Here is an 8,683-nt window from a genome sequence, read left to right as displayed (position 1 = left end):
CTCACTCCAACCCGTGAAAGAAAGGTGGGGAGGCCTTGGGCACCTCCCAAAAATTGCTCTACTAAGGGGGGAAGGTTTTGGTCTCAAATCCTTTGGTGGAGAGGTTATAGAAGGTAAGAAAATGCTATTCCACACTTTTTTTGAAGTTTTAATGGTTGGTTAGTGAGTAATTAGATTTTTGTTTTTCTCTCTCTTCTATGGTGCTTGAGCTATTTATGAGCAAATTAGACCCAACTTTTAAATGTACTAGGGTAAATTAGGGAGGGGAACAAGATCATACCCTTATTTGGTCCATGTTTCTTGATTTTAGTGAACATTAGTTAGTTTTATGGATGTTTAATGTGCATGTGATCTAGATCTAGGGTTTGGTTTTTTTATTAATTTCATTTTTGTAAATTTGTGTTTGATAAAATTGGACTAGGGTTTGTATGAAAGATATTGGGTAAAGTATAATTATTGCTAATTGTTGTCTTTGAAATTGTTTATTGTAATCAATAAATATGTATTTTAATTATTTATGGATAAATAGGCCATTAATTAATTTTCCTCTACCATGGTGTGTTTGTATGCTTCATGTAATTATATTAGATTTATATTCATATATATCTGAGGTATATACAATTATTCTCAAATAATTATTACTTTGATTCATTTTTATATATATCTGAATAAGTAGTCCTTTAATGTTTGTTTTGTTGTTGTAAAAGATGGAGTACATGAACTCTTGGATGTATGGTTCGTTAAGGTTCAAGGCAGGTTTCCGTGAAGAGGTGGATAAATTTATTGAAGCCGCAACGAAGCATGCAACGACATTGAAAGAGAATAAGGATACAATTATTTGCCCCTGTAAAGATTGCAAGAACCGTATGGCATGGACAGATGTGACTATCATCAGATCACATTTGATTATGCGAGGATTTGTTGAGGACTACACAGTGTGGATTCATCATGGTGAAACGGTTATTGTTAACGACGAGGATGAGGAGGAATACGACGATGAAACCATAGAATCCCTGTCCCAATATTCAGCAGAGCTTAATGCACGAATGGATTTCGAGTTTGGCAATGAACAAGGTGGTGATGCTGGTGGTTGGGATGGTAACGACGAAGGTGGTGCCAATAATGATGGTGGAGCACATGTCGGAGTTGAAGATGATTTAGATGACATGATTCGAACCCTTGGACCAGAGATTTTACTAAATAGCCCGAAAGGTCTAGAAAATTTGGAAAGAGTGACAAAAGCATCGAAGGAGACTGTGTATGGTGTTGAAAAGGGCTGTCCGACACATTGGACATTGCTACGTTTCGTGCTTGAGCTGCTCATCCTGAAGGCTAAGTACGGCTGGTCAGACTGTAGTTTCAATGATCTATTGCATCTCCTGTCATGGGTGCTGCCACAACCAAACTCAGTTCCCGCCAACACATACCAAGCGAAGAAGGTCATAAGTCCATTGACAATGGGGGTTGAAAAAATACATGCATGCCCCAACCACTGCATACTTTTCTGTGGTGAAACGTTCAAGTCATTGGATAAATGTCCCCGGTGTGAGGCCAGCCGGTACAAGAACAATGACCTTTACGGTGGGGACGAACCATCCACGGGGAAAAAGAGGAATAAGAAGGGTACAAAAAAGGTGGTACAAGAATCTCAGCCCCCAGAGGACACTCCATTAGGCAATGATGCAAAGCAGAGAAGAATTCCTGCCCTGGTAATGTGGTACCTGCCAGTGACCGACCGCTTGAGACGTATGTTCCTAAACCCTAAAGAAGCCGCACTCATGACATGGTGGGATGATGAGCGCAAGGTGGACGATGATAAGATTGCACACCCGGCTGATTGTAGTCAGTGGCAAAGGTTTGATGAGAAGCACAAAGAATTCAGCGATGACCCAAGGAATGTACGGTTTGGCCTGAGCACCGATGGAATGAATCCCTTCAATGAGAGGATGGGCAACCACAGCACATGACCAGTGATCTTGACCATGTACAACATCCCAACATGGTTGTGTCAGAAGAGAAAAAACCTTCTCCTCACTATTCTTATTTCTGGCCCTAAACAACCAGGCATTGATATAGACGTGTTCCTCGAGCCCTTGATGCAAGAAATGGAGAGGCTATGGAGGCATGGGGAGCAGATGTACGATGTGTTCCGAAAGGAGGACTTCATATGTAGAGCAATAATATTAGTTACTACCAATGATTACCCCGCGCTGTTTGCTTTGTCTGGACAGATCAAAGGGAAGACGGGATGCTTGGTTTGCTTGGATGGTACTACATGGGTGTACCTAGATGCATCCAAGAAGATAGTTTACCTAAGGAACCGACGCTTCTTAAAGACAAGTCACAAGTACTGCAGCAAATTGTTCTTTAGATTTTATGACAACGCCCCGGAGATTGAACCCCCTCCGGAGAGACGTCATAACGGAGAACATGTGTACAGAATGGTGAAAAACATACGCGTCGTCTATGGAAAGAAGAATCCGGATGGGACGAACAGAGATAGAAGCACACCTCCTGTCGAAGGCATACCTTTCAAGAAACAATCAATCTTCTTTCAATATCTGCCTTATTGGCCAGACTTAGAGGTCCCCCATGCCATTGATGCTATGCACATGCAGAAGAATGTCTTTGAGAGTCTCATTGCTACCTTGATGGACACAGGCAAGTCAAAGGATGGTCTAAAAGCATGGAAAGACATGGTGCAGCTAAACGTGATGCCACAGCTTCACCCGGTACCTGAGGCTAATGGAAAATACACTCTGCCAGTGGCGTGCTTCAACCTAACACCAGACGAGAAGAGAGCTATATGCACTTTCCTAAGGGGGATCAAAGTCCCGACTGGGTTTTCAGCAAATGTGAAGAAGCTAGTGTCGATGAAGGACTTGTCAATAACACACTGCAAGGCTCACGATTGCCATGTGATGCTGATAGTGTTTCTACCTATTGCAATCAGGGCTATAAAGCCAGAGTTCTTGAAAATGGCCATCACCCGCATGTGCTACTTCTTTTCGAAGATCTCACAGAAGACGATTGGCTAGGAAGAGCTGAGTGACCTACATGAATTTGTGGTGGAGACACAAAACCAACTGGAGATGTGTTTACCTCCTGCTTTTTTGATATTATGCCACATCTCATGATTCACATGGTTCATCAGATACAGGCATAATCGAGCATACCCAGAGGGCTCCATGATAGAGGGTTATAGTACTGAAGAAGTCATCGAGTGCTGTCAAGAGTACCTAAAAGTACAGAAAGGGATTGGTAAACCCGATTCTCGTCACAAGGGTAGGCTGACTGGGAAGGGCACCAGTGGTAGAAAAGTGTTCATCGACCATGATTACAAAGAGGTGAGTCGGGCACATTACAGTGTCTTGTAGAGTACACAACTGATACAACCGTATATTGATGAACACTTGGCTATCATTATGGCGGAGAGAAATGGCCGTTCGGATGATTGGGTCATGAAACAGCACAAGCAACGACTAACTACATGGTTGAAGGACCAAAACATACCGCCTGGAGAAACCATAGACTCTATTACCATCAGTAGATTGGCGGAGAGGCCATCAAGACAAGTGACATCTTGGAATGCTTATGACATCAATGGGTACACGTACTATACCCACGCAAAGGATAGTAAATATGTGAACCAAAACAGCGGCGTTCGAATAGAGGCTCTCGATGGATTAGGGCGAAAGATCCAATACTTTGGCATCATTGAAGAGATATGGGAACTTGACTATGGAAGGGATATAACGGCGGCCCTGTTTCGATGCCGCTGGATCAAACAACACCAACTGAACGAGATCGGATTGAGAGTCCTGGACCTCGAGAATCTAGGCTACCAAGATGACCCTTGGGTGCTCGCTTCACGTGTCGCACAAGTTTTCTATATGTCTGACCCACAAAGTAACCTCCCCTCGAAGAAGACAAAGCACGTGGTTGCCTCTGGGAAACAACACATTATTGGAGTTGATGACATGGATGATGTTGAAGCTTACAATAACTACGATGAGATGCCGCTATTCACAGACTTTCCTAAGAAGATCAGTGTTGTGGAAAAGAACCTCCCCAAAGACATAATGCCATGGGAACGAAAAGGTGTCAAAGGGAAAGTCGTTACAGCGGGCTAGCTAGTTGTTGAACGTAGAGTGTTTGTGTAAGTGTGTGTCTGTAAGACTTCATTTATGCATGCATATGAGACTATATATTTATGTACATGTGTAAGACTACATATTTTTGTATGTGTATGAGACTACATTTTATGCATGTGTGTGAGACTACCCTTTGCAACATCTAGATGACTCTATTTGAACATCCACTCTATTACTACAAAATTTCATTTGTCAAAGTTTGAGCACTTCAAATTTTCAAATTTAGAAAAATGACAAGTTCAAACGAGATTTTCATCCACTAAATGTTTTTGAGCTGAAAAAGTGATGAATACCAAAGTTGTCAATGTTTACTAATACTTTGTCACATGAAGTAGTGACCAAAATAAAAGTTGTAGATAGTGAGGTTTCAAAATCTTGTTTGAAGTTGCCATTTAGTGAAATTCAAAATTTGAACTGTTCAAATTTTGTCAAATGAAAATATGATCAAAATAAAAGTTGTACATATTGATGAGTTCTACAACTTTGGTATTCATGAGTTTTTCATGTGAAATCATTTACTCTTTCAAAATATTGTTTCAAGTTGAAATTATTTGAATTTCAAAATTTAAATCATTCAAACAAAGTCACATGACAAGATGACCAAAATAAAAGTTGTACATGTTGATGAGTTATACAACTTTTATGTTTACAACATTTTCATTTTATTTCATTTAACGTCATAAAATTGTATTCGAAGTTTTAAAATTCAAAATTTTAATTTTTGTTATCTATATTGTTTTGACTACAATTGTTTATATATATATTTCTTCATATATAGAATAAAACAAAATATTATATTTGTGTATATACATAAATTTTTTTATATTACTTTGTGTTTTTATGATATAAAAAATATAGAATTTATATTGACTGCTTCTTCGCCGCCTCCCCCTCTCCCAAATTTGGAGCGAGTTGTTGAGGCCGGAGAGATATTTTCACCGTCTCGTGACCCCCACATTCCTGAGATGCCACATTCTTCCCCGCCTCCTATCGAGCATGTGCCTGATGAGATGCCACAACCTTCTCCAGCTCGTACCGGGCAAGTGCATCATGAGATGCCACAGTCTTCTCAACAAGCACAACCGATACATGAACAACGAGTGCCTCCTGAAGAAGGTGATGCACAAGAAGATGAGGACGTGCCTGAATGGGAAATCCGAAAGAAGATTCCAATCAATATAAGGGCAGTTTATGTTCCGATCAAAGACGTCTCGTCGGTGTCCAAGTGGTATTCCCATGATCAGTTCAAGCCTGAAAACCAAGTTAAAAAAGTCCCATCACGGGGTTCTGAGGAGGCCGTCAGTAGCAAACTCCACCAAATTGCAAAGCAGTATCCAAATGTTGATGTCATCAAATGGTCAAAGGATTGCCCGAAAAAATATAAAAGAGGCAAGCCCTTCCTACCAAACCGGGACATCCAGCGCCTACCACTTGGAATGAGAAGGTTCCATGATTGGTACTTGCGTGTTCTCCCAATGAGCATAGATATCATACAAGCATGCTTTCCCACCGGCACATTTAGAAGCCCAGCCGGGAAAATTGTCTTTGACTTCAATGACATGCACACATGCTTTCACCTGGGAGAAATGGAGATGAATCTAATTCGCACGTGGTGCCTGTAAGTCCTTGTCCTCCCGATATGATATGAATGTAATCTTTGAATTTTGTTGTAACTAACCCACGCCGTGATTTGTAGAATGCAAGTGCACATTGTCAAACAAATGCCAAGTGTGAAAGCCGGGTATGTAGACCCTCAAGCTATAGCCCAAACAAATTTTAATTACCCTAAACGGTGGACACTGGATGCCAAAGAGCTAGCAGCTGCAAAGACTCTTCGGGAGAAAGAGCGCATCCGTAGTGCGAAGCTAAGGGAAGAGTCCCATAAGGTTGCGGCATACATTACCTTGGCTTTCAAAAATCTCCAACACCACTCTACTATATGGCTACCATACAACTTCGAGTAAGCTCAACTCTATACTTAAAGCTTTGTTCGATATATTTCATTCGATGCAAAAGGGCTTATCTAGTTCTATGATTAAATCTATGCAGCAACCACTGGATTTGTATAGCCGTCGATGTCGGGAGGAGCATGGCATGGGACTTTGATTCATTAGATAAGGACACGGTGACATACAAAGACTTCATATCGATTCTCAAGACGTATACATATCGACAATCCTCATTAGCTTATATGTTTGTATACATATCTGTAACGTTCACTTTTGGATACTAACAAGTTGTATTTGCTAAAATAATTCGAACAGGGCATTTAGGTTCTATGTCACTAATCATCATGGAAGGCATGATCCAGCAAGGAAGGAAAAGCTGGCTATAAAAACACTATGTGCGGTAAGTGTAACCTACTTCTTCAGTACTCCGTTACATGGCTATCAAAAGCATTACTTAACATTTTCATATGCAAAACACACAGTGCCCCAAGCAGAAGCCTGGGAGTGTACATTGTGGATACTATATATGTTCTATGATGGGTAACTCCGGTGCCTACAAGAGACACCCCTTAAGGGTAAGTTTGAACCTCTTCACCCGTAGTATAAAAACTTCGTAAATGGTATGAAATACTAAACCGAAACTTGTTTTCTTGTAGTGGAGAGAAGAGAAAGGAATGAAAAGAGACCCATACAAGGATGACCAACTCTTAGAGCTCGTCAGCGACCTTTGCAACTTCATATTGGACCAGATTGTACACGTCAGAGGTGCCTACCATGACCGAGAGTCTGAGTTAGGTACAAATCCTCAGTACCAACACCTTCGTGAGACTGAAAGGCTAGCTCTAGGATGTTGATAACAATGTGTATGGAATTTGTATATTTAATGATGGATTGTATATATTCATGTGAATTGGACTTGTAATTGTAGTTTATAGAATACTCTTATGCTTGTAGTCGCGGTCGCGGGGTGTTCGGCAACGCGAACGCTGGTCACGGGGCGTTCGGCAACGCGAACGCGGTTCGGAACGTTGGTCACGGGGCGTTCGGCAACGCGAACACGGTTCGGAACGTTGGAGCGGTTCTAGATTGAACCGCCCCTACAAATACCTGTTTGTAGGGGCGGCTGGTACTACAGCCGCCCCTACAAATCGATTTGTAGAGGCGGCTGGTGTTTTCAGCCGCCCCTACAAATTGATTTGTAGGGGCGGCTGGTAATAAGAGCCGCCCCTACAAATATATTTATAGCGGCGGCCTGGGAACCGCCCTTACAAATGCATGATTTGTAGAGACCCTTGCGTAGGGGCGGCTGGGCAAACCGCCCCTACAAATGGTCTACAACCGTCCCTAGAAATGCTTTTTGACGTAGTGCAAATCACAGATAACCCACGAAGTTACAACAGGACAAAGCCAACAAACGGGAAAAAAAAAGTTGGATGCGCTATGGGCTCATCGACCCGGCCATGCACCCCTGCGCTCGATCTGTGACGTGTGGCGGCGAAAAAACATCAACAAGCGACGAGGAGAGTGCGACACCACGCCGAGTGCCTGGCCGATACGAGAGCACAGCACCACGCGAGCGACGAGAGCAGAGCCAGCCAGCCAGGCGTCCGCAAGAGCGTTGATTTGTTTCGCAGCCACGCGTCGCAGATCGAGCGCAGAGGCGCATGGCCGGGTCAATGAGCCCACCGCACATCCAATTTTTTTCCCAACAAACAAGCACCATATACAAGGTCATGCATGTGTGCCTGGTGTTGGAACCACCGAGCACCTGACCGTAATAGTGTCAAACATGAGTGCGTCGCTTCTTCCCCTTACGTGCATTACATTGTCACAGACACAAGAGCAAGGAAGATACATCTATCCCCCGGACCTCTTGTCATTGGAGAAGCAGCCCCAGATGGACTTCACAGAGCCAGCGCCACCCTCCCCCTCCACCTACCTTGACCTACCCCCGACACCCCGCATCGACAATGCCAAGGATGATCTCTCCTATATCTCGCGCATGCTCATGGACACAACTTGTACCACCAATACCCCAACCACAAGCTCCTCAGTGCCGAGCAGCCCTTTGCCCAGATCCTCTCCACCAATGCCACCTCTGGTGCCCTCACACCATGGCCGTGCAGCTCTGTCCAACCCTCTCTACTGCAGCCGTTGGTTGCGACACCCGAGTACTACTCCTATTGTGACATGATAGACTCTGAAATGCTGCCTGGCGACAACGTGGACAGCACACATGTCCGTCAGGATGCATCCCCCTTGTTGATGAATGGCCGCATGCACGAGGAAGTGGTGGAACCGAATAGATTTTTGCCAACTGCAAGTTGCAGTCGACCAACGACCAGCAAGTTGCAGTCGACCTGCTGCAGCGGATCAGACATCACTCGTCACCGACAGGGGATGGGATGCATCGGCTAGCTCACTGCTTCGACCAGGGGCTACCAGCACCCTCAAGGTCTACCAGATCTACATGGCCGCATGCTCCATTTTTTCCGGTGACCACCCACTTGTCAAACAAGATCGCCTACAACGCCGTGGCAGGGAAGAAGCTGCTGCATATTGTCCACTACGGTTTGGGCC

Source organism: Miscanthus floridulus, chromosome 9 (assembly GCF_019320115.1).
Source record: "Miscanthus floridulus cultivar M001 chromosome 9, ASM1932011v1, whole genome shotgun sequence".
NCBI lineage: Eukaryota > Viridiplantae > Streptophyta > Magnoliopsida > Poales > Poaceae > Miscanthus > Miscanthus floridulus.
Note: the sequence above shows the minus strand (reverse complement) of the source record.